We start from the raw sequence: 7,970 nt of genomic DNA on the forward strand, positions 1-7,970 counted from the left end.
GGGTGAGGCTGTGGAGGGGTGAACCTGTGGAGGGTGAACCTGTGGAGGGTGAGCCTGTGGAGGGGTGAGGCTGTGGAGGGGTGAGGCTGTCGAGGGGTGAGGCTGTCGAGGGGTGAGGCTGTGGTGGGTGAGGCTGTGGTGGGTGAGGCTGTGGAGGGGTGAGGCTGTGGAGGGGTGAGCCTGTGGAGGGGTGAGGCTGTGGAGGGGTGAACCTGTGGAGGGGTGAGGCTGTGGAGGGGTGAGCCTGTGGAGGGGTGAGGCTGTGGAGGGGTGAGGCTGTGGAGGGGTGAGGCTGTGGAGGGGTGGACCTGTGGAGGGGTGAGGCTGTGGAGGGGTGAGCCTGTGGAGGGGTGAGGCTGTGGAGGGGTGAGGCTGTGGAGGGGTGAGGCTGTGGAGGGGTGAACCTGTGGAGGGGTGAGGCTGTGGAGGGGTGAGCCTGTGGAGGGGTGAGGCTGTGGAGGGGTGAGGCTGTGGAGGGGTGAGGCTGTGGAGGGGTGGACCTGTGGAGGGGTGAGGCTGTGGTGGGTGAGGCTGTGGAGGGGTGAGGCTGTGGAGGGGGTGAGCTTGTGAAGGGGTGAGCCTGTGGAGGGGTGAGGCTGTAGAGGGGTGAGGCTGTGGAGGGGTGAGCCCGTATAGGGGTGAGGCTGTGGAGGGGTGAACCTGTGGAGGGTGAGGCTGTGGAGGAGTGAGGCTGTGGTGGGTGAGGCTGTGGAGGGGTGAACCTGTGGAGGGGTGAGGCTGTGGAGGGGTGAACCTGTGGAGGGTGAACCTGTGGAGGGTGAGCCTGTGGAGGGGTGAGGCTGTGGAGGGGTGAGGCTGTCGAGGGGTGAGGCTGTCGAGGGGTGAGGCTGTGGTGGGTGAGGCTGTGGTGGGTGAGGCTGTGGAGGGGTGAGGCTGTGGAGGGGTGAGGCTGTGGAGGGGTGGACCTGTGGAGGGGTGAGGCTGTGGAGGGTGAGCCTAGAGTGTCCTGTCCTGGAGAGCACTCTGGGCTTTAGGGGGTGTGAGATTTGGTGATATTTGGGTATGGGAATGGATCTGGGGTGCGTGTTGGATGGGTCCCTTGCTGTGGGCGGTGGCATCTGAGGAGATGGTGATGGAGAAGGAGGGGGAGGGGCCCATCCGTTCTTCCCCACCCCTGAAGGCTTCTGAGTGTGTTCCTTTGTCTTTTAAAGCCTTGCAGTGGTGCTCTTAGCTCAGAGGACAGCGTGCCCACGGGGCTCAGGGCTCAGAGGACGGCGTGCCCACGGGGCTCAGGGCTCAGAGGACAGCGTGCCCACGGGGCTCAGGGCTCAGAGGACGCTGCCCCTTCTCATCCGTTCCCAGCCCCGTGCCTCGCTCCTGAGTGCTCAGGGTCTGCCTCAGCTTAATCCTGGCTCCACGACTTCCTAGTCATGATGAGGTCTTGGGGCAGGTCACACAGTACCTCAGTTTCCCCTTCTGCAAAATGGCAATATAGGGTGGTATCTAACCATGGGTTGCTTTAAGGATGGGGGCTAAGCACACTGTGAAAACTGATATCTGCTCAGCGGAAGGGTACCCATCCATTTTGTCCTGACTGAGTCACCCTGGCCTCTGAAAGCCCCACAGCTCGTCTGCGCAGGCCGCTCTGAGCCCCTCCTCCATCGCTCCGAGCCGTGCAGGCTGCATTTTAAACCCTAGTCAAGGCCTCCACCGCGATCTCTGGTCAGTCTCATTTAGTGAGATGCAGCCTGTGGCGCCAGCCTGTCAGCCTCCTTTCTGTTTTGATGAGGGAGAGAGAGGCCGTGTGATGCATGCTGAGCTCAATTTTGTGACCACAGAAAGGGCCGTGGATGGTACTTTTACCAACCCCCGGCCCCATCATCTGATGAATGGCCCCGTCTGGAGAGGTGAGAGGGGGCAGGCTAAGGATGAAATGGAGCTGAGAACCAGCAGACACCCCCTTCCTTGCTGGTGGGTAATTCAGCATGGGAGGCCTCCGCAGCTTCTCCCAGGTCAAAGGCTGCCTTTCCTGTGAGTGTGAGATACCGGACCGCAGAGACTGGCTGAACGCCACTTAGTGGGTTAGCCAGCGACGAGGCCAGGGCACGAGCCCCGTCCCAGCTCGCTGCTCACGGGGCTTCTTCACTTCCTGATCTTCTCTCTTTCCAAACTGCACCGTTGCATTCCCTGACCTTGATCAGAGAAGGACCGGGCACTGCACCGTCCCCCATGTTGAGTGCACTCACCACCCCTGGTTCCCCCTGGATGAACACCCCCAACCTTTCCTGTGGCGCGAGGGCAGCACAGCCCCTTCCATACAGGCTGTGGAGATGCACTCTGCCTTGATCACCCCCGACTCTTACCTATCTTGCAAATGATTTCCTCATGGCCATGGCTAGTGGCTTTGGTGTTTGGACTTAATACCATGTGATGCTTCCACACGTTCTCTCTTCTACCATCTTTTAAGGACGGGGCCACATACCCAGGAGGTACTCCTCTCTTCTCCTGCTTTCCACGCACTCACTGGGCTCTACCTGTAGAGGTGACCGGCCCTTAGCAAAGGCCCAACAAAACTGCAAACCCAGCAGCCCAGGAAGTAAGAGGCCTTTGATTCTGCAGTCTGTCTGCCTGCCACCCCACCCCTACACAACCCCAGGCTATGGCAGAGAAGAAGGACATGGTTAATGCCAGATCTGTGGGGTTGCTCTCTGGCCAGGCACAACAACACACCTCTGGTACCAGCTTCCAGAACTGGTCCACTGCCTGCCGGCAGCCACTTTCTCAAGTTAATGCCCTCCTTGTCTGCCATGTGTGCTGGGAGGGGTTTTCCCAGGGGGAGCTTCTTGGAAGAATTGGATTTCTCCAGTAGCTGCTCTATAAACAACGGAGCAAGCCGAGGTCCAGAGGAAGCCGGCTCATAGGAGCTCCCACACCAGTGCTCACAAATTAACCCCCACGGGAGCAACCTGTTCAGACTAAGGGGAACAAATTCTGGAAGATTCTTCTTTTCCTCATTCCTCATTCCCCAAATAAATCTTGATTAACTTTCCAGCCAACCTGCTGGTCTGCCTTGGGGAAGGCCAAAAGGAGATCAGGACTGGAAGAAACAGGAGAAAAACAAGCCTTCGTACTTAAATAGTGCTTTATCTTTCCAGATCACTTCCGACACTCTAAGTCCAACATTCATTCCGTGTTATTACATGTTCAGTCACTCATCACACGTTCAGTGAGAGTCTACTCTGCTGGATGCTAAGAGAGATGTGCAGTAAATTAGACCTGGAAGAGAGAGAAGCCTGAGCAGGGATACAGAAGCAACAGAATGTATTAACTGGCTTTCTGTTGTTGTAACAACATACCTGAGGCTGGGGTGCTTTGTAAAGAGGATTGCTTAGCTTACAGTATCAGAGGCTGAAAGTCAGCCCTAATGAGGGTCCCCTGTCTGTGTCACATCATAGAGGGCACCTGTGAGATGGAGAGAGCACGTGATAGACAAAAAGTCAGATGGCAAAGAGGAGCAGTCTTGTTTTTCCCAATCACTCACTCTCTCAGGAACTAACTGGAGTCCCAGGAATACTATGTTGATCTCTTCTGGGGGCAGCACCCCCAAATATCTAACTGCTTTCTGCCTGGCCCCGAAGAGTTTAGTTGGAATTACTCTACCCGGAGACTAATGTTCCTCCCACAGCCATAGGCTGACAAACAGCCGGGTGCCCGGTGTGGGATACTTCCCTTCAAATTGTTAGTCAGGGCATCTGTCCCACAGAATCCCCAAACAATATAGGCACTGCCGTTGCTCTTGGCTGTCCACCAGGACGGGATAGAAAGACGCTGTTGCTGACGACTCCACATACCTTGACAGAGGACATGGAGACATCAATTAGGTACCGACCACGAAGCTTCCTCTCCACTGGTTAACTTTTCATACCAATGGAAGGTGTTCCGTGGACTGCTGGAGTGGGAGGGGGGAAAAATCCGTGCTGCCCAGTTGTGAACCCCGAAAGCCGCAGTAATGACTGGCTTGGCAGTGTGCCCACGGTAGTAGTGGTGGCGTGAATGGTATGGGGGTAACGACTGTTTTCTTTCTGATCCGATTCAAGGCCTGCTTCACCACAAGCCTAGAACTGTAACTCTGACCACGAACCCCCGTCTGGGAAGCTCATACATGTGGGAAATGAAGCTGTTGTGGGTTCATGAGTTATCCCCTCTAGTCTGTCCAGACCTAGCTTCCTGCAGGGCAGTGAAGCACACAGGAGGACTACCCCATTCCCGCCCTGGAAGGAGCAAGTTCAGGGAAGCAGACAGAGCTCACTTTCCTCTCTACCCTTCCTCAGGCTGCCAGGAAAGGGGTAGGGGGAGTGCACGGACTTCCTCAGAGCCTCATTCTCCTGCAGATACATGGAGTGGACGAGGTCATCAGGTGTCTCATCAGATGTCGTCTCCAGGCTTACACAGGAAATTCCCGCAGCTGTCAGAGCAGATGGAGAAGACTCTGACTGTCTTCAGGCCGCGGGATAGAACACAGGCCAGGTTGAGGAGGCCTAGATGAGACTTGTTCAGGTTGCTCTTAGGATTGATGTCACACGGGATGGCGGTGTGGGGGGCCACTCAGTTGCAAGGCTGGGATCAGAGTATTTAACTTTGAAGGACCTTTATCATCGGACAAGGACTCCCGGAAATCATCTTCCATAACCTATGAGCTCCTTCAAGACAGAGAATGTCTGATTCACATTTGTTCCCACCTCCCTCTTAGGTTACCTGATACTGGTAAGACATTCAATCAATATGTGTGGAAGGAAGGCAGGAGAAAGGATACATTAAGTTGAGCTACACAAGTGAGCTAGCTGTCCTGGGGGATGCAAGCCCCACCCCTCCCCATGCCAGGCCCACTTTCCTGGAGACTGTTTTCAGAATGCGTCCTGGTTTCTCTCTTGGCCCTTCAGGTAGAATTCTATCAATACTTCCATTCCTGCCTCCCCCAACCTTTGGCATGCCCAAAAATCATCACCCATTGCCTCCACAGCATTTGGTCAACTGAATTGAGAGTCTCTCCTCATTCGTAAGCAGAGATACTTGAGGAAAAAGACCTGAGCTGTCCCTTAAGCTGAGTGACAGGTTTTCCAGCCAGAGGGTCAGAAGACCACACAGCAGGTAACTGAGGTGAAGGCTAAGGATGAAGAAAGAGGTGTGTGGGAGTGGAAGGCTGCCCTTGAGAAGGGGCTGGTTGTCAGCCAAGCAGGACAGGAATGTGCTGTCTGGGCATCCACAAGGCAGCTAGGACAGGATGGAGACACCCTGACTTGGCCAGTAAGGGTTCAGGACTCCAGCACAGGAGAAGAGAGGAGCCTCCGTGATTATGGAGACCAGCGGTCCTGAAGAACCCCTTCAGACCTCAGTCTTCCTGAGTTCTCACAAATAATCAAAGAAAGCCGGAGAGACAGCTTTCAATATTTTCAAAAGCTTAATAAAATTCTTATCACATGGGAAGATTGCAAAGGATAAATTAAAATGTCGTGTGTTTTGCCTTTGGCTAGAATCCTATCAGCACGACATCCCCGCAGAGAAATATATTACTTGATATATGCAACTTGATGGATAAAATCTTTCAAGATGGAGTCCTGAGCCCTTGCAGGCCATGCTGGAATGTCTCCATTCTGCTCCTAAATTCCTTGTGTCCCTCATAACAGCCAGTTTGTCCGAGCCCAGATGTCACATTCCTGCTGCTCTAAAGATGTCTTGTTGACCTTGTCTGCCTGTCAGCCACCACCATAGTTCTAATTGCTTCACCCCCGGCTGAGATGGCCCCAAGAGACCACACAGCTGACCACGATAGGCCTTAGGCTGGAACGGAGTCAACAGATGCTAGCCACCTGCCCTTCTAGCCACACCACATGCTTGTCTGTGTCCTCCTGGTTTCATTACTCCTTCCTAAAGGGAACCTTCTCTAGTTCTGCTGACTAAGCAGCCACTCCTCTGCTGGACATCTCCACTGAGCCCCAGTGTCGAATGCCATCTGTAAGCCCACAGCTGCCAGGTGAGAGGGTCCCCAGATCCGCGTAAGGTTCAGCAGTCTGATTAATGCTTAGTTATGTGTGCAATAGCCCTGACATCAATAGTGTCACCAAGAAAGCTATTTCCTTCCTTTTCCTTTCTCTAAGCCATGCCCACGTTCAAAACTCAACTTACCGCAGAGCGGTAACTCCATCCACGGATAAAGAATTGCTAGGAAGTGAAACAACACATAGTTCCTGCTGACCGTCAAGGAGCTGCTTCAAGGAAGAGACAATTATCAGTCTTAGTGGTCCCAAGAAAGCAGGAAGAAGGAAGTTCACAGCTATCTGAAGAGCTCTCCCTGCTGCCTGTGGCCACAGATCAAAAGCTAGGAGGGACGGAGCATCCTTGGCCCTGGCACACAGCCTACCCAAATGCCGTTCCTCTCTGGAGTGAGGACGGATCACTTTCAGGCCCCTGTTTCTTTCATCTCTAACAGAGGCAATAATACACCTGCTTCAAAGGATGGTCATGAAGATACAGGGAAATGATGTTTCCAAGTATGTCTCATCTACAGAAGAAAAACAAGCACGGACCTGGGGCGGAGGGAGAGCCACCTTCTCAGCCGAGCACAGCACGCTCTCACATCTCAGGTATCCACGCCTCCTGCTGCTTGACCAAGAGTGTGCGATTTCTCTCTCCAGCCTTAGCCGAGTTGCACACCTCCCTGTACAGCCACAAGCACCTTCTTTAACAAATTCACACACCCTGTGGCTCCCACGATGCTCAAGTTCTTATTCCGCACTCCAAGGCCATCACTCACCTCTGTTCTTGGTGTTAGTCTTTGGATACATGCAGACATCTGGACTCCACAGTGACACCATACAGACACCTGAATTCTAAAAGTGACTCTATCTTCCCCATCCCTGTGGCTTTTCCCATGTCCTTTGTCTTAGTGAATGTACCCTAACCCATGACTTCTCTGGTCCCTCATTCCCCACGTTCTGTTACCAAGCTCTATAACCTCCATTTCTTGTACCCTGGGCCGTCATCTCCCGCTTCTGTGACCACTGGTATTTCATGCCCAGCAGAACTTCTCTTTTTAACCTACCACACCTTCATTTTATTTCAGGCCAGCCATGTGCCTAGTCCCTGTTCCTCTATGACGCACGTTCAATTTTCTAGCCTTGCTTGCAGTTAGAGGGGAAATGCCACCCAGTTTTGACCAGTGGAGTAAAAAGAGCTAGCCGTGATGGACTTCTGGATAAGTTTTGGTTTGTTTGTTTTTTGTTTTTCTGCTTTGAACAGGATTATTATGTCTGGAGTGGAGGTATCCACCTGCCACCAAGAGGGAACGATCAGCAGAATCAACAGCCAGTGTGTGGAGGGTGGCTCAGCAGAGGATGGGACATGCCTGGATTCTAGTGACATCACTGAGTAATCCAAGTATCTTCAATGTTACCTTGTTTTCTCATTCCTGTGGGGAAACAGTAAACGTCATGACAAGTTTTAAACTCTTTTAAATTTTGTTTCACTCGCTGCTCCAAGGGCTTCTGGCTAACACAACCCCTTAATTAGTCTCTCTGGGTTGTCGTGTTTTGTTCTTTCATTCATTTACACACGCAATTCTAGAGTCGGCGTCTCCTCTCCTGTGTGCTTTCCATGGTTTCCCATCCTTTAGTGTTTAAGATACACTTGTATAACCGGCTAGTTCAAAATAACTAACCACGTGTGCTTCAATCTGTCCAAGTGGCACTCGGTCCAAAGGCGTCATCTGGAATTCAAATGCTAGGATGGGGTGAAGTTGAGAACACCCCTGGATGTCACCGGGGCCTTTTTCATCACTGTGGGCTATCCTCCCGTACCTGTGGGCTATCCTCCGGTACCTGTGATGGACAATCTTGACTATCACCCTGGGTGTGTCTATGAAGGTATCTCCAGAAAGGTTCCACTAACGAGGAAAGACCCACCCTGAATGTGGGTGACTGTCCGGTGGGCTGAGGTCCTGGACTGAACAAAGG

The 7,970-nt window shown here is 53.1% G+C and overlaps 1 long non-coding RNA gene across 1 annotated transcript; it reads right to left on the reverse strand.

The window, feature by feature from the left end:
- Positions 1-1,490: 1,490 nt before the first annotated feature.
- LOC128109386 (uncharacterized) lies at positions 1,491-7,342 on the reverse strand. Its single transcript, XR_008217808.1, has 3 exons — positions 6,145-7,342; positions 3,093-4,661; positions 1,491-2,495 (listed from the first exon to the last, which is right to left on the reverse strand). It is a non-coding gene; the product is annotated as an uncharacterized LOC128109386 (long non-coding RNA).
- Between the last annotated feature and the right edge of the window lie 628 nt (positions 7,343-7,970).

The sequence above is a fragment of the Peromyscus californicus genome, unplaced genomic scaffold, assembly GCF_007827085.1.
Source record: "Peromyscus californicus insignis strain IS unplaced genomic scaffold, ASM782708v3 Scaffold_14__1_contigs__length_90479793_seg_2, whole genome shotgun sequence".
In the NCBI taxonomy this organism is placed as follows: domain Eukaryota; kingdom Metazoa; phylum Chordata; class Mammalia; order Rodentia; family Cricetidae; genus Peromyscus; species Peromyscus californicus.